This window comes from Pinus tabuliformis, chromosome 3_2 (assembly GCF_031772625.1).
Source record: "Pinus tabuliformis cultivar Carrire ecotype Pingquan chromosome 3_2, CPIR1, whole genome shotgun sequence".
Classification (NCBI taxonomy): domain Eukaryota; kingdom Viridiplantae; phylum Streptophyta; class Pinopsida; order Pinales; family Pinaceae; genus Pinus; species Pinus tabuliformis.
This window is the reverse complement of record NC_142302.1, coordinates 666,542,968-666,561,467: the sequence shown is the minus strand read 5'-3', so window position 1 is coordinate 666,561,467 and position 18,500 is coordinate 666,542,968. Positions and strand designations below refer to the sequence as shown.

General features: G+C 40.9%; 1 pseudogene; it reads left to right on the top strand.

The window, feature by feature from the left end:
- Nucleotides 1-11,751: 11,751 nt before the first annotated feature.
- Nucleotides 11,752-15,324, top strand: LOC149182404 (uncharacterized; annotated as a pseudogene).
- The last annotated feature ends 3,176 nt before the right edge of the window (nucleotides 15,325-18,500 follow it).

Here is an 18,500-nt window from a genome sequence, read left to right as displayed (position 1 = left end):
TGGAACCTAGATGTGAATCTATCGATAACTCTGTAGATAACCATTCTACTATTTCCTTTGGGAAAGAAATAGATGGTGATGTGGCTCATTTTCGGACCCTTGATTCCACCTTTGCATTGGATTGCTCGGATATTGTTTTTCCATCGGATGAAGCGATATTCGAAGCAATGACGGCCGTAGATTGACCTTTGGAAGATTTACATCGTCGGTTACACTTTTATGCCCCTGTGCATGAAGTCGAATCTCGGTCCTCCAGTTCGACTAGTGATGTTTGTACGGTCCCTTTGGCTCCAACACATTCATTTGCCGAGGAGAGTATATTGATTGGTTCGATCGTCGTACCTATAAACATCCCTAGGAGTCAGTGGGCGGAGCCTCCTGATGGGCTCTACCTAAAGAAGTACTTTGCTTAGTTAAGGTTGGGCAATGACTTCTTTGTACTTTATGTATATATTTATACATATATCGTCGAGCGTTTTCTGATATTAGTGCTTTTTGGTCTGCTGTGGCAGGTACTGATGGATGATTTGGTCTATTTTGGGTTCGCCGATGGTGCTAGTCGACACACCCGGAATCTTGCGTCCGCAGCTTGGGTACTTTACTATCCAACTGGTCAATTGATGGTATCGAGAGGCGTGTGTATCGGTCCTGCTTCAAACAATATGGCCGAGTATATAGCTGTTATCAATTTATTATCCGAGGCAATCTCTTATGGGATCGACTCGTTGGTAGTATATCTTGATTCTCAATTGATAGTGTCTCAATTAAATAACATTTATCGGGTTAGGGATCCTTTATTATATCGCCAATATTTAAGGGTGAGGTTGTTGCAAAGATCATTTATTTACATTAATTATTTGCACATTCCAAGATCTCAAAATTGGTTAGCTGATTCTATCGCTAATCAAGCATTAGACTGGCATATCAATCATTCATCATCATAAAATCATACATCAAAAAGTCAAACTGTATATATATATATATATATATATATATATATATCATAAAACGCCTCGAGTGTACATATGTGTGTCCAAAAATATAAAAAATTGGGACTCAAATGCCCATAATCATGTCAGGCATATCTAACGCCTCGGCTCAGGATGAGTGTCTAAGTATGTCACTATAGCATTGGCCACGCGCCGAAAGACGCGAACCCAGTCACGTGGCATGCCAACCACATGACGCTGCATATCCGGAGGAAGGTCCTCTATCTCGGCCATCGGTACTCGGCAGCTCAGTCTCGCCAAGTTTCGTTGGACGTTGTTCAGGGTCCATTCCGTATCCGCAGCCGCCTCTTCGGCTCCTCGGCCACGCCGTCCATGCCGCGGGAATCCATCTGGTCGTACAGGCCCAATGTATGGAACATGACCATCATATTAGTCATTTGAATCTCATCAAAAAATATTTTTCAAAATTCATCATTATATTTGAAAAATCCAAAAAAAATAAAATAATAAAATAATAAAAAATTCTTACCAATCTCGCCCCATGCTACATCCGGTGGTAACACTAGATCAGGATCTCCTCGGAAATCCAGCCCAGCATAGGGGTAGTCATCCACGGCGATGATCTGCTGCTCCCACCAAGCAAAGAAGTCATCGTCAAATGCATTCCTTGGGACTTCCCCACCCCCCAGACGTTTCATCAGGTCAGCCCACCGGCCCATGCGTGGATCACGTGGACTACTGATGGCAACTGCTACCCTGGGGCGAAGTGCAGGAACCTTCTCGAAGAAGAAAGTGCACAAGATGGTCCCGAACCCAAAGTTCTTGGTCTGTCCCCTCCTGATAGAAGTGAGTTGTTCCTTCATGTTGGCAAGAAGAGGAGTACACCAGTCAAACACAGTAGTGAGACAGTCCACTGCCACGCTCATGTTTACCCATGACGCCTGATGTAGTGAGGATGATCCGTTCACTCGAGCTATGGTGAACAAGATTATCCTGAGTGACAAACTCTCCACATGTGGGATAGAGATCTGGCTCCCGACCTTCCGATGACCCGGGCAGTACAGCTGTACATAGTCATCTACACTGAGGCTATTCCGTGTCCTGCCCCGGGAATGTACTACCTCTCCCCTTCGGGAAAGGCCCGTGATAAAATATATGTCTTCCACTTCTATCCTGAGTGGCATCTGATAAATCACAAATGCTTCCTCATCGACATCCCAATAATCAATGAACCTCTCGAGCAGACGCGTGTTTGCTTTCATATTTGGCAATTTGAAAAATTTTAGCAATCCACATCCCTGTAGGGCATCCAATGCCTCATCATTGTTCATAACTTCATTATCCACGGCTGAGTGCTCTCTTTCACGCCATGTGATAGTCATCCTGGAAGAAAAAATCATTTTCATCCGTTAGTTTTGTTTATAAAATTAGTTCGCTGCGCACACGCGGGTTCATATATACAGAGTCGCGTGTAGAGCCGTCGTATACGCGAGTTCAATATTGCCAACCCGCGTGTACGCCGTGAAGGAATCTTTTGCAAAAATCCAACGGTAAAACATCAACTAAAATTCCTAAAAACTATCACAATCAATTGCAAGACAAGTTTGAGGCTTACCTGGAAGTTTTCGGCAAGTTTGAACGGTTGAATTGATCACAAGAAAGTTTGCTCCTTTTGCTCCACAATTTTTGCTCTCCAAGTCAAATGGTGAAAATGGTAAGTCAAAATTGCCTTTTATAAGTTTTGAAAATGCAAAATTTTTTCAAAATTTTATTTTGTTTGGCCTCATGTCACTTTTAACTTGGGAGCTTGGAATGTCAAGTTTGGTTTGTTTTCAGGACATTTTGGACATTTTTTGACAGTTCGAGACGGTTCCATGACCGCTGACCCGTCATGGCAGGTATCGTGTTTTCACTGGCATATAGGTTAGGGACACCATTTTTCCATTGCATTATGCATACTAGCCTCCATATGACCGATACATCTGTCGTAGGGTCCACTCCATCGTGTTATGGTTCGTAAGCCATTTTCACTCGCCGATTCTTTAAATCATGACACGATGGTAGAGCCATCCCTTTACATGGGCATCGTAGTTAGCACCTCACTGACATTTGTTGCCCATGCTGCTTCGTTTTGAGTAGGCTCAGGAGTCCTCTGTAGTCCCGCCATGACTTATGCGTTGAAGACTCATTCCTCTTTGCTTCTTCGCTTCGTTCTGTCCTTATACCCTAGAGGTTCCTATGTGTGTTGAGTTGTACTTCTGCATTGCATGTTGACCATTTGCACCTTTTGGCCTAGAGCCGGCTTCACTTGGACTCGTGTTTAAGCCAACTTTTGACCATGACGTCTACAAAATCAACCTTGCATACCTTTGACTTCTGCAGCTTGACATACCTTGATCCGTGGAAGGAACATACCTCTGAGTGTCACTGACCAGTTTTCACCTCCCTGCATCGAGCATAGGAACGTTCCCTTCCCAGGAACTAGATCATCTGTTTCACCGACACTCGTTCTTTCCACTGTACCATAGCATTCTTTTATTCTTTTTCCGGCTTAACAGAAAAAGACAAAAAAATTAAATATTCCAAAAAGAGCGGGAACAGGGACATTATTTCCATTTATTGTTGGCAGCTAGAGTCAGTCGTGTCGCCCTTGAACAAAGCACTCAAAACAAAGTCTCCTCCGCATGGGTGGGATTTAGTTTGACTTAGGTATGCCATAACCTTGTTATTGAGTCAGTTCTCCCCCGATTGGTTATCTCTTCCAATCATATGGAGGGTTCGTTCGTGCCTCCTGCATGGCGAACTTATACAGAGTCATCATATGCTGCCACATAGTCACATTGAGTCGTGCTTTTGTTCAAGGGAAGTTAGCCTGAGTCGGCCTCTCTGCGGTGTCTCTTGACTCATTTTCAGTCGGCCATCCCTGGTTTTCAGTATCATGTCTATCATCACATCAGTTATATTGGTCCTTTACTCGTGCCAGTTTGAGAAGGTCCCCATTGACTTCTTGCTGGCGGGTCTTGTCCTTATCGACGACGACACCTTGCTCTGAGGACAGGCCTAGAGCCGCACCCTGGCCCTATTTTCATTATTGATAGGTCACCTTGTGCTCAGCATCGATCAGTATCATGGGTCTTTGACTGAGTGGTTTCCCTTGTGTTCGACATCAGCATACATTATCACACATTGGGATTCGTGCAGTACCTTTCTTTCCATTTGACCCTATTGGTGGATACCTCGCCTCTGTGTCAGCTTTCATTATTGGTTGGTTCAGAGGGTTTCTGCCATGCGCTAGCCACATCTTGTGTACACCGGAAACGTACTTTGGTTGGGTTACTACATCTTTTTCGTCCGATTCCTTCCACATTATTGGCCTACGGGTTACACTCGCGCTAGTTTGATGGAGGATGCCTTAATGCCTTCCTTCTAGCGGATCTTTCCCTATCGACTCCGACTCATTGCTCTGGGGCAAAGATCGAGAGTCCATTTGGCAGTACCTTGGGGTTTGCAGTCATTAGTGGAAGATTCCTTGCTATCGATAGTGGGAAACCATCATTGTCTCCTGATCGATAGATTCTTACAGGTGTTCGACTCCAGCTCATCTATTCACACTTGTTAGATTGTACTGGGTACCTTGACGCTCATTATCATTATCGGTGAGTAGTCTCGCGTTTGTTAACGGTATACATCAATGACCGGTAATCAAACGATTTCTCACATGGTCGACTTCAGATCATTTATTCCCATGGTGTAGAAATGTACCACGGCGGTCGGTGAAGACCTCAGGTTGTATCAGCATTCATTGGTTCACTTGACAGTTGCTCCTGTTGCTGCTAGTTGATACCACTCCACCTTATATGTTGCAGTCAGTCACGGCAACATTCTATATGCTGGCACCTGAGTTTGCAGTGTAGTACCATCCTATTCCATCATGTTCAGTTGGTACCTTTTGGGATCAGTCTTTGATATCAGTGATCCGTTGCATCTTTCAGCATCATTGACAGTCTTATATGTGATATTCAGACATGTACTTGCTCCTTATGATCAGATGATCCATTATGTATCTTCCAGTCATTTATACTTGTATACTTAGTGGATCCACTTGTACTTGATATGCGGACATGCTTTACTTTTTTATGAGCATGGGTATGCCCGCCTCAGACAGTGTTTCTTTCCGATCTCCTTTTGGTGGCTTGGCAGGCTGAATTCTGGTGAAGTCCTCCTCGGTTTTTCGACAAGACTTCCTTTCCATGTTCTTACATAATATATTTCGTCCATCATGTTCCCCTTCTGACGTCATACATTAGGGGGCATCTGTTATAGCTCCAAATCTCACTCTTATGGTTTGTGATGCTGCACTCATGGCCTAGGGCAACCCCTCCTTCCAGACCTGGTCCTAAAATTTAAAAAACAGTGTTTTATTCCCTATACGTGACATTGCCCTGAGTTAAACGCGTGTACACGCGGGTCTGTGTATACCCAACCCGCGTGTATGTATTAAAACACTTAAAAAAATAAATAATTCCTCATTTTCGGGCGGAGATCGCGGGTTTTTACCTGCTGATCACCTGTTAGTGCCCGTGGCCCAACTGTTCCCAACCAACTCCTAACTAAAAAACTACTTTGGAGATGGTATAAAAAGACATCAAAGGGAAGGCCTAAGAGAGAGAAGAGAAGAGCAAGATTATTATGCTGAGATTTTCCCCTTAAGTCGGGTCTGAAGTCCTTGGTTCCTTCTGCACTTCCCCCATTTTGCATAGGAAACCCTTGTTTCCATGTCTATTGGTGATCATTCATCTTTTATATCACCATTGAGTAAGACTTGGAAGGAGCTCTTGTTGGAGGCTTGAGGCTGGAACGAATCCGGGAGGAAGCTTTGCTTGGAGCCTGCTGAAGGTGTTTCAGGTGAAATCTTTCCGTTATATGTACTTTACTTGCCTTTATATAAAGAAACACGTCTTGGTTCCCGAAACAATCTTTCTTTATGCTTATGAGATTCTTGTCTTGAATTCTTATGCAAGTAGTTACTTAAAGATTTTTATAACTAACTTTATAGCATGAAGATGGTTTTCATATAAGTATTTGTCTATGTACTGTTGTGTTCTTTGATTTGTTTGTTTTACAGGTCAAAGAAGAAGAAGGGAACTCCAAGAAGGGTTTGGACCCTAAAGGCCTTCTCGAACGTAGGACCTTAGGTACGTACCCTAAACATTAGAATTTGCTTATAGTAAAGGTAATGGTTGTGTGTGTGTTTCTTTGAATAAGCAATTTTCAGTCTGGTAGAGTCTTAACCCAAAGGACCCTAGGGGTACTTTCCCCTCAACCACAAAGGTGTTTGGAGATACTGATCTGATTATTCAGCAAGTCAATAAAACATTTCTAGCAAAGCACCCAAGGCTTAAAGCATACAGAGATGAGGTATGGAGAATCATAGATTCCTTTGATTTTTTCTATATTTCATACATTCCTAGAGCCCAAAATCAGCTTGCTAATTCTCTTGCTATGTCTGCTAGTCTATTCATACCTCCTTTGCCTCCCAGACTAGTTTATGAAGTCCAGATCATGTACAGACCTTCCTTGCCTGAAAATGTCCACATTTTGAAAGTTTTTAATGATGATGATGAGTTGAATAGGTTCTTGCAAGTCATTGGTGAATTTTCAGAAATGCAAATTGACCAAGAAAATGATGCCTTGTTAGAAAATCCCAAGTCCCAGCTTAGAAATAAAATTGGTAAAGACAACATTGTTCAGCTTCCTAGTAACCATATTCCTAAGGGCCTAATTCCTCTTGAAAGGCTGTTTGATCAGAATGATGTTCCTTACAAGGCTGCTCAAAAAGAAGATCAATCTGCAGTCTGTAAGCATAATATAGGAAGTCCAGGTCAGCCTAAATATGTAAATTCGTCTGCTGATCTAAGTGTTGAATATTGCAATTTAATGAGGCAATTTGCTGATGTGTTTGCTTGGGAGTATAGTGATCTGAAAATGTATGACAAGAATATAATTCAACACAAAATCCCTCTGGAAAAAGACACTGTTCCTTTCAAACAGAAGCTGAGACCAATAAATCCCATGCTTCTTCCTCTAATTGAAAAAGAACTTTAAAGTTACTGGCTGCCAAGATTATAGTCCCTCTCAGATATTCAAAGTGGGTAGCCAATTTGGTGGTTGTAGGGAAGAAGAGTGGAGAAATCAGACTTTGTGTTGATTTCCGAAATTTGAACAAATGTTCTAAGAAAGACAACTATCCTCTCCCCAAGATGGAGCATTTGTTGCAGAAGGTCTCAGGAGCTAAAGTGATGTCATTTTTGGATGGATTCTCAGGCTTAAATCAGATTGCTCTGCACCTAGATGATCAAGAAAAGACTACATTTACCACTCCTTGGGGCACTTTCATGTATGCCAAAATGCCATTTGGATTGATGAATGTTGGAGCCACTTTTCAAAGAGCTATGGACATAGTGTTTGTGGGTGAGAAGGGAAAATTTGTTCTTATCTACCTTGATGATATAACTGTTTATTCCAGCAGCCATCAAAATCATTTACAGCATTTAAAAAGGGTGTTCTTGAAGTGCAGAAGGTTTGGAATATTAGTCAATCCAAAGAAATCACAATTTGCTTTGCATGAAGGCAAGCTGTTGGGACATATTGTGTCTACTGTAGGTGTCCAAATTGACCCAGAAAGAGTCAAATACATATAGTCTTTGTCTATTCCAAGATCAAAGAAGGATATTCATTCTTTTTTGGGCAAAATTAATTTTCTCAGGCGGTTTATTCTGAATTCTGCAGAATTAGTGAAGCATGTAACCTCCATGTTGAAAAAGGGGTCAGAGTTAAGATGGAATAAAACAACAAGAAAATCATTTGATTCCATCAAAAGGGCTATTAAGGAAGCTCCCACATTAATCAGTCCTAACTACAGCAAGGAGTTCCACATATTTTCTTTTGCCTTTGAAGACACTATTGCAGCTGTTTTATTGTAGCAAAATGAAGAAGGTTCAGAACATCCAGTGGCTTTTTTCAGCAAGAATTTGAGGGATGTTGAACTGAGGTATGATATTATAGAAAAATAGGCATATGCACTTATTAAATCCTTAAAGGCTTTCAGAATTTATATTTTGCATTAAAAAATAGTTGCATATGTTCCCTCTGCCGCAATGAAAGATGTCTTAACTCAACATGATGCTGATGGAAGAAGGGCGAAGTGGATTGCTAAAATGATTGAATTTGATATAGAGCTGAAGCCCACAAAGTTGGTCAGAGGTCAGGGTTTTTCCAAGCTATTAGCTGAAGAAAATTGCAGGTCTTTAGACATTGATTTTCTATATGCAAATGCAGAAAATAGTGAAGTAGAAGAAGAGGAAAACACAGCTGAAATAGAAAGTAAATAGTCAGTGGCTGAGAATCTAAGTTCATGTAACTGGTATGTTGAAATAATTAATTTCTTGCTGAAGCTAGAAATCCCTTCAGAATTTACTCAAAGTCAAGCAAGAACTTTAAAACTCAGGGCAGCAAAATATTGCATCAATAAAAACTTGCTCTACTGGAGGGATCCATCTGGAATATTTTTAAGGTGTCTGGACAAGGAACAGTCAAAAGAAGTGATGCAGCGATTTCATAACATCATATGTGGAGGGTATCATTATTGGAAAACCATAGCCCACAAAATTCTCAGAGCTGGGTACTATTGGCCCACTTTATTTTCTGATGTATTTGTTTTTGTTAAATCTTGTGACAGGTGCCAAAGATTTGAAGGAAAGCAGCAGTTGAAATCCCTACCCTTAAAACCAATTCAGGCAAAAGGACCTTTTTAACAGTGGGGTTTGGATTTCATTGGTGAAATAAATCCGTATTCTAGTGGCCAGCACAGGTGGATATTAATAGCCACTGATTATTTCACCAAATGGATTGAAGCAGTCCCTACAAAGAAGACTGATCATTATGTGGTAATAAAATTTTTAGCAGAGAATATCTTCAGCAGATTTGGTTGTCCACAGAAGCTGGTAACAGATAATGCAGCAGCTTTCAGGGCAAAGGAACTAGTGGAAATGTGTGACTCAATGGGCATTAAACTTATTCATTCTACCTCATATTATCCATAGGGAAATGGTCTAGCAGAATCCTCTAATAAGAGTCTGATCATGATAATTAAAATGTTGTTAGAGGATAATAAAAATAATTGGGATTCAAAGCTCAAGTATGCACTGTGGGCTGACAGAGTGACCATCAAAAAATCCACAGGGAGTTCTCCATTCAAGCTGGTATATGGCACTGAGGCTATATTTCCAATTCAGCTAACTCTCCCTGTGGCAAAATTCCTTCAAACAGAGCAAGATGAAGAAGAAGACATGGCAAGAAGAATCACTGATTTGGCAAAGTTGCATCAGATTAGAGAACAACTAGTTGAAAAAGCTGCAATACATCAGAAGAGAATCAAGGATGCTTTTGACAAGGGAACAAAAATAGATAAGTTTCAGGTTGGAGACTTGGTTCTGAAATGGAATGCATTAAAGAAAAAGAAAGGAAATCATGGGAAATTTGATGCTTTCTCGACAGGGCCTTTCATCATTTCACAGATTCAGGGGAACAACACCTTCATACTGAAAAGTATGGGAGGAGAACCAGTTTTTGAAGGCCCGGTTAATGGGCGTTTTCTGAAAATTTATAGGATTTAAGGTCTTTAGCCTTAAAAGTTGTAACTATTTTGTTTTATCAGTATCAGTATAGGTTCATTCAGACTCCATGCCCAATGGAATACTAGGAATTTTGTTAATTGCTTTTTATCAGCAAGGCATTGATCTGCAGGTTCTTGAGACCTCACAAGGAGGATCTCATCCCTAGAAGGAGCCAAATGTTAGCATTGCTACATGATCGGGCATTTTTGAGGGTCGAGGACAGATCAGCCATGGTGTTTTCTGCAAGGATGGGCTAGCAGCAGTTCGTTTAATCTTTTCCCCTTCATTGTTTTTATATCCTTATAACTCCCACCACCCTGTTTTTTGCTGCCCTACCTCCATAACCCTTTAAACCCATGTTTCTCTAGCCTCCCGGGTCATATTTTGTTTTTAATCCTATTAACCCTGAAAGCTTTCAAACTTCGCATTAACCTTTGTTTTCACTTTGGCCTGGGCTCTAACGTTTCAATCATATATAACCCGTGCATATATTTAGAATTATTATAACCTGGGCCCACTTTTATCTGTCACATCATCCAGCGTATGTGCTCGTTGAGCCCCGGCCGTCCGATCTTCCCGCTTGGTCATCGACATTGTACGCAAATCCAGCTCCGTCAACCTATGCATTATATAATCCCCGGGGAAGTGGTATTCTGCCAGCCACATGTCTTATTATTATTCCATCACATCGCCTTGTACGAAAACCTCCCCAGCACCATAAGCGATGCAATAAAACTGCTCTCCGTTTCCCCGCCCGTTAACCTGTGGTTGTTTCCTCCTCTCGTGAGTCGTTGGATCGCTCCGCTGCGATCCAATGGCCATCAGCTGCCCATTCTCATTCCTCCCCGATTGTCCGTGTAATCCATTCAGCGGCCAGTGTTCCATCTCGGCCCATGTTCGTTTTGAAAGCATCTTTCAGTGGGTTCTGCAGTATTTTTGGATGGGTTCTATGCGCGTAAAGGAGAAAGCCAGCCATCAACTCCCTGTACTTAGTAGGTTAAAGTCTCAGCTACCTGCATTCAAAGACAATATGGCCAAGGACAAAGAGAATGTTCCTCGAACAGTTCAATGACAGTAGCAGTTATTGAAAGTTATTAAGATAATATTTCAACTATTCAGGAAGGACACTGAAGTACCAAAAAATGTCAAATTTGTTAATCAAAACAGTCAGAATGTATCAGAGGCCCATATCTGTGTGTAAATGTGGTTGGTGGTCCATTAAGACCCCTCCACGCATAGGCTAGCTGAGATTTTTTTTTTTTTTGTACACAAATTTTATATATACCCAGAAAAACGATGTAATGAGTTTGATGAGTGTGAGGTGAGTGTTAGTGTGTTGTAAGCTTCAACTCCTAGAGACTGTAACTACTATGTAACCTGCAGCTTCTGGTCTTCATTTCCAACTAATACAAGCTTCTTTTGCTATCATTTGCTCACTTTTCACTTCTTCTATGTTCCAAGATGTGCTTGTTTTACATTAATTCATGTGTTGTGAATGTTTAGCATCAGAGGGGCTGTCATCCCACCTCTGTGTTAGAATTTAGCATGCATCAGTGAATTTGCTTGCAGGTTTCTGTTGTTTTAATACCTGAGAGTTGTCATCCTTTCTGTGTATTAGATAATAGATTTACAAACCTCCTTACTGGTTGCAGCTGGCCATCACAGGGTCCTGTGTATCTGCTGGTGTAGTCAGTCTTCTCCATCATCTCATTGTGTTTAAACTGTGAGTAGTTGGTGGTTAAAATCCTTGTAGTTTGGGGGTGTTCACCCATGTCTGGGGTTAATCATAGTATAAGTGGTTATCTGGCTTGAATATACAACATTTCTTTCATTCATCCATCATTTTATCCAACAATTTGTTGAGTTTGTAATGTTCCCAAGCATCACTGATATACAACCTAGGTGAGTTTCTTGGGGTGATAACAGGCGGCAAGAGTAGGACTCTAGGATTTCAAACCCTTCTTCATCTAATTTTAAGAACTTCAATGATACTCACTCAGCAACACGAATAAACAAAACCAACATTCCTTGCCACCTGTAAAATCTGAATATTGAACTAAGACGGGATCGTAACATATAACTCTTGGGAATTTGCAAGGAAAGTATCAAAAATTGTAGCAGAAGAGATGACAGAAGATGCAGAGAAGAACTTTGAGAAGGGCATGGGAAAACTCTTCCACTCTAAATTTTCCTCAACTCCCACCAGTGCTACAGGAACCCCTTCTCCCAATGATTAGGATCTTAGGGGGAGGCCCCCAAGATCTAAAAACTTGAAATGGACCTTGGGGGGGAGGCCCCTAAGATCTGAAAAATTGAAATGCCAGAAGAAAAGTGGAGAACACTCAGTAAACAAAACCACAATTTTTTTATTAAAATAGATAATAACTATAAAAGCTACATCGTGGTGGACAATATGTCCTTTTACAAAATACAACTTGTTATTTATAACCTTTTTTTGTTACAATACCATAGGTAAATTCCATGGGTGGGTAAATACCATGTGTGAATGAATACTATAGTTGGATGTCACAATACCATGGGAAAATATCATGAGTGAATTAATACCATGGGTGGATGCCACTTACAATACCATGGGTGGATACCACTTACAATACCATAGGTAAATTCCATAGGTGGATGAATACCTTGGGTGGATGCCATTTTCAATTTGGATCATTCCTCCCTCCTTAAGAAGAAATGGTCCCCATTGCGTGAAGTTCCCTCCTATGAATCTTTTTTTGAATATGAAGAGCCATTGAAGACAAGGGTTTTGTGTGGTTAACCCATAATCATGATGAATGAAGATCTGAGGATAGAGATACCCTGTAATGCATGTGACCAACTATCCTACTGACAGTGTGAAGCCTAGAAAATGGACTTCGATGAAGCGTGGGTTTGTGGATGACCCATAACCATGAAAAACGAAGATATGAGGATAGAGATATTTTGTAATGCTTGTGACCAATTGTAACAGTAACAGTGTGTGGCCTAGAAAATGGACTTTAATGACAAGGATTTTGTGTGGTTGATCCATAACCTTGATGCTCGCTGTTGATAAAGTAGTAGGGGCCTACATAGTCTGGGGTGGGAGGGAACATCTCCAAATAACCCAAGCTAGATACTGCTATGTTGAAACTGATGAATGTGAAGTAGGTGCCTCCAAAATTCGGGTGGGAGGGCACATTTCCAAAGGGAGCCTGCTTCGAATGCTGCTCCAAATTTAAACTAGACATAACTCAGTCAATATAACTCAGAATCTTTATTATAACCTATTTTTGGAAACATAATTACCATTTTGCATCTACCCATGTGTTTGAAATTTATATCTGGACACTCTGGAAACTCAAATTCGCACTACAACTGTTTCGCCCTCACAATAGTTCTAGGAAAATAGTTGAATTTAAATCAATGATATCTCCCTCGTCCGAACTTAGATTCAACCAATTTTTTTTTGAAATTGGGTGATTTTTCAAGAAGAGCTCAGATTTGCAATATTTTTTTGAAATTCTACACAAAAGGTACAAATTATGATAGGAGAGCCACCGTCCGTGAATTTCCATCAGAAAAAGTTCTGCAACAAAACTAATTTTAAGTCAGCGATATCTCACTCATCCAAACTCTGATTCGGCTGATTTGTTTTTTGAATTTGGGTATATTTTCACAAGGAATCTAGATATGTTACATTTTTTTTCTAAATTTTCACCAAAAATTCCACATCTGATCTTCAAACTCACCGCCCAAAAAAATTCCTGCAAAAAAAATGAGAAAAAGAAAATTCTTCCCTCTTTTCCCAAGAAAGTGCTCTATGGAGGTCGTAGCATGTGCATGAAGATTGTTGAAAATTTTTGTAAAACTTTGAAATTGATATGCATCAAACCCTCATTCCCATGGAGTTGTAACCAGAATCTGATACCACTAATGTGGATCTTTCGGGGAGGCCCCCAAGTTCTAAAAATTGAAATGGGTCTTGGGGGGAGAGGCCCCCAAGATATGAAAAACTGAAATTACGGAAGAAAAGTGGAGAAAACGTAGTAAAAAAACCCAAAAAAAAAACTTTTTTATTAAAACATGTAATAACTATAAAAGTTACATTGTGGTGGACAATCTGTCCTTTTACAAAATGTGACTTGTTACTTATAGCCCTTTTTGGTTACAATACCGCAAGTAAATTCCATGGGTAGGTAAATACCATGGGTGAATGAATAGTATGGGTGGATGTCACAATACTATGGGAAAATACCATGAGTGAATGAATACCATGGGTGGATGCCACTTACAATACCATGGGTGGATGAATACCATGGGTAGATGCCACTTAAAATACCATGGGTGGATGCCACTTAAAATACCATGGGTGTATGAATACCATGGGTGGATGCCATTTTCCATCTAGATCACCCAAATAACCTGCACAGAGTCAAAAAACAACCCAACAGGGACACATGTCGAAAGGGCCACCATCATCATTCATATTTAGTGGGTTGTCTCCTACACTAAGAGTGAATAATCCAAAATCTATTTCAACATCAATAAATTCACCATCACCTCTATGTAGAACCTGGGATCAAGGAGACCTTATGAGGCTTCTAGAAAATTTCAAGTCCTTGATATGGCTTGGAAAGACGAAGGTCATTGGACTAGTGAATTGTGCAAGGAGAGGTTAGGTGAATGTTGATGTGGATTTGATAGCTTGTGAATCATGCGGTGGTTGCCTCAACTTCTCTACTCCTCCTACATGGACACAATCACAAGTTGAGAGTGAAACTGCTATATTTAAGATGAATTTTGATGATGGACACAGGGCTCATTGTCCATGGAAGGGTAATGAATGTGAGGAAGATTTAGAACATTTTCCACCTACGCCTTCCCATGCTCTTGTTGAAAGTTACAGGGATTGTTGTGATGCACTCATTCAACTACCATCTCTCCCAGTTGTCTGTAGTTCTTCCATTGAGGAAATCAAGAGATCTTGGTCTCCTTAGATAGACTGCCTTCTTGCTCAACCTCCTCCATTACGAAGTGTAACACTATATCTAAATAGTGGAAATTTTTATGGAATTGAGATTGATGGTGATGTATCTGCAACTACTAGTGCTAATTTATATTATAAGGGTCAAAGGCTTATTAGCTTATGTGAATGAGAACCGAGGTTTCTTCCTTATGTTGTTAATTGTGAAGATTGTTCTACTTAGCTTGTTGAAGATGCATCTCATAGAGAATCATCTCCACTTGTGGTCCATGTTTACAATCCTAGTGTTCAACTTTCATGAAAACCTGGGGTGAATGAATCCATAAAGTCGTCAGAGAAAAACAATTGTTGGTATTCAGTGGAATCTTGAGACAACCTTAGTGGTTCTTGACTACAACCTTTATGGATCTAGGATGGGAATGTGGGCCTTCTCTACCATCTATAGACCTTTGTATCTTGTAACTAATGGTTTAGTTGAATCATAAGAAATTTGAAAATACTAAAATGATAGCAGTATGTATGATATCATCATTGAAGGGTTTCAACTTCTCATGATCCAGGTGGATATTGGTGGCCACCTTCCTATTCCACCTAGACCTATAGTTAGTTTCATCTATTTCCTTGTTTATTTCACCATTTACTATTTTTAGCAGTTTTTCAAGTCCTGAACTTTCAGAGAAGTTTTGACCGCCTAAACAATGTTCTTTTGAGGTCTGCTGCAACCCTGTAGCCATAGGCAAGAGCTTGCCACAAATCCTGTAGTACCTAGAGAGACCTTTCCAATAAGGCATCGTACCCGCGAAAGAAAGATAATATGACCAAGTTACGACCCAAAGAATTTGTCCACCCAACTAACACCAACAAGGCCCACAAACTCTTGGCGTTACATCTCTTGGGGTTAGAGTTTTGGTTGTTTAGGGTTTTATCTTCTTGTTCAATAACAAATAGGTGCTTGAGCCTCATTGTAACACAGTTAAGAGGCATGTAGCTGCCACATCGCTTCTCAGAGATAAGCTACCATTGTCCAAACTAGTTTATTTCCATCCTGTTTGTAAGCATAGTTCATTATTTTTCTATTAATGAAATGAAGTGTTATTTTTGCTGCATCTCTGTATTTATGGTTATATTTGTAATTTGTTGTGTTCCTGTTTAAGCTCGGATCAGTGGTATCAGAGAGGTCTTCTCTTTATCTATTTTTCTTTGCATGTGTCCAACGAGGTCAGGGTATAAGGAGTTAGGGCTTGATCTAGTTGAACCATTGCAAGACTAGTCTCGCAAACCCCGATGGCCTCCCATGGCAAAAGAAAAGAAAGACGAGGAGTAGGAGATCCTTCCATAATGTTGCTCGAAGAAGTCCTTGAGTGAAAAAGGAACATGATGATGGATAATTTTTCCCAGATCCTTTGACGACTACCCACAAGCGATGTATCTTCATCCAATAGCCACTCTAGAGGTGCTACTCCTTTTAAGGTAAACATTAACTTCGATATTCCCATATTTGAGGGCCAAATAGATGTAAACGATGTAGATAAATGGTTAAATATGTTGGAAGGATATTTTTCAGTTCATGACTTTTCCAATCAAGAAAATATTACTTTTACACTTCTCAAGCCGCCCCACACATCAAGGACTGGTGGGAAACCTACTGTGAACAAAAGGACGAGAGTGAACCCTCGTTGTTTTCAGCTGCACCCACTTGGTATTCTCTCCAAGATGTCATGAAGGAACAATATTACCCTGTCGAGAGTTATGAAGATAAATACATAAAGTGGACCATGCTATGGCAAGGAAGGGACCAAGATGTGCCTAATTTCACAAATGTTTTCCATACCCTTCGCACGAAGCTGGGTATCAAGGATCCTGAGCAGCATTTGGTACACAAGTACCATGACTGTCTACATAAGTAGATCTAGCACAATATGCTTGGACATTTCCTCGCTCGGCACGACATACCGATACACTGTCAAGATTGAGAAAAAGTTTAAACAGAAGAAGTGAGACTTTGGATCTGCGAATCCAAAGCAAGGACAAGGTGCCCCCAAACCATAGAGAAAGGACAGAGCTAAGGCAAGGCTACCTAAGAAAAATTTCTAAAGCTGTAAGTAAAGAACAACACCATGAAGACAAAGAAGGACATGGGAAAATTTTGTGAGTTCCATAAGAGCTCCACTCACAACACAAGTGAGTGTCGGTCCAAGTAGTCATTGGTGGCCGAGCTCAAGGCCTTTGAATCAGATGCATGTTCTAACTCTAAGTCAAAAACTGATAAGGGGAATGTCAAATTAAGGCAGATCATTGATGCAGATCCCAGTGCCACTGTGGCCACCACCAAGTTCTAGAAGATTGAGCTTGAAGATCCAGAGGAGAGGGAACGCCTCTTCTCCGCTGCAGTTCATTGTCAACAGCGGGAGCCAAAAGAACCTCATTTTAGCATAGGTCATGAGGTGGCTCAGCCTAAAGACTACAACGCATCCACAACCATACACCATTAGGTGGTTTGACCAAGGAAGAGATCTCTGCATCAGCGAACAATGTCACCTTCCCTACAACATCAAGCCCTTCACGGATGAGGTATTGTGTGATGTTGCTCCTCTTGAAGTTTGTGATGTATTATTAGGAAAACCATACTTGTGGAAGTGACATGTTGTATATGAGCCTAGACCTCGCTCTGTGATTATTAATTTTTCAAATAAGTTGTATAGGATACTAGAGGTAACCCTACCTACCACCATCTTTTTTATCATTGCAAAGAAATGTAGTAAGATCATTTCCCAGACAAGGAAATTGTTTTCCTTATGATTCACCCTAAGGGAAAGAAGAAGGTTGTGACCAAGGCTTCGAGGTAGGTTTCCTCCACATAGAAGAAATAGATGGACAAGGTCATGGAGGAGTACATGGACATTTTCACCTCACCTGCAGGGGTACCTTCTAACCCCGGGCACATCACTGCCCAATGGACTGATCTATCGACACTCTATTCTAGACAATGATGAGATCAAGAGGAAAATTTAGGAACTATTGCAGAAAGGGCATATTAGGCCAAGCTCATCACCTTGTGGGAGCCCAAATGTATTGGTATAGAAGAAGGATGGGACCTGGAGACTCAGTATTGACTATCGGGCACTGAACAACATCACTGTCCAGAATAGGTACCCAATCTTGCAGATTTATGACCTTCTGGACCAGCTCAAGGGGGCCAAATATTTCAGCAAGATTGACTTGAAATTAGGTTATCACCAGGTGCCTATCAAACCATTCAATGTGTGTAAGTCTACCTTCAAATCGAATGAGGGCCTTTTCGAATGGCTAGTCATGCCATTTGGGTTGACGAATGCCCCTGCCACCTTCATGAGATTGATGGAAGACATCTTGCGACCCTTTACCAATGAATACATGGTGGTGTATTTAGATGACATCTTGATTTTTAGCTAGAGTTGGGAAGAGCACTTCCAACATATTCAACAGGTCCTTCAAACCCTGCGACAACACAAGCCATACACTAACTTGGAGAAATGCACTTTTAGACTAACCCCGGTTCAATATCTAGGGTACATAATTGATGAGAAGGGTGTGCATGTGGACCCAGCCAAGATACAAGTCATTCGGGATTAGCTATCCCCAATCACTCTAATAGAGCTCCACAAATTTTTTCGTCTTGCCAATTTCTACCACAGGTTCATGTTGGGGTTCTCTCATATCACTTGGCCTTTAAGTCAAGTCACCAAGGGCAGAGTGAAAGCAAAGTCTTTTTGGTCCAGAACCCAAAAACACGCATTTTATGAGTTGAAGCATCACCCATGCTTTTCACTAGTTCTCACATTACCAGACCTGCAAAAACCATTTAAGATTGAGACAAACGCCTCTGACTATGCTATTAGTGTGGCTATTACTCAGCAGGGCCATCCA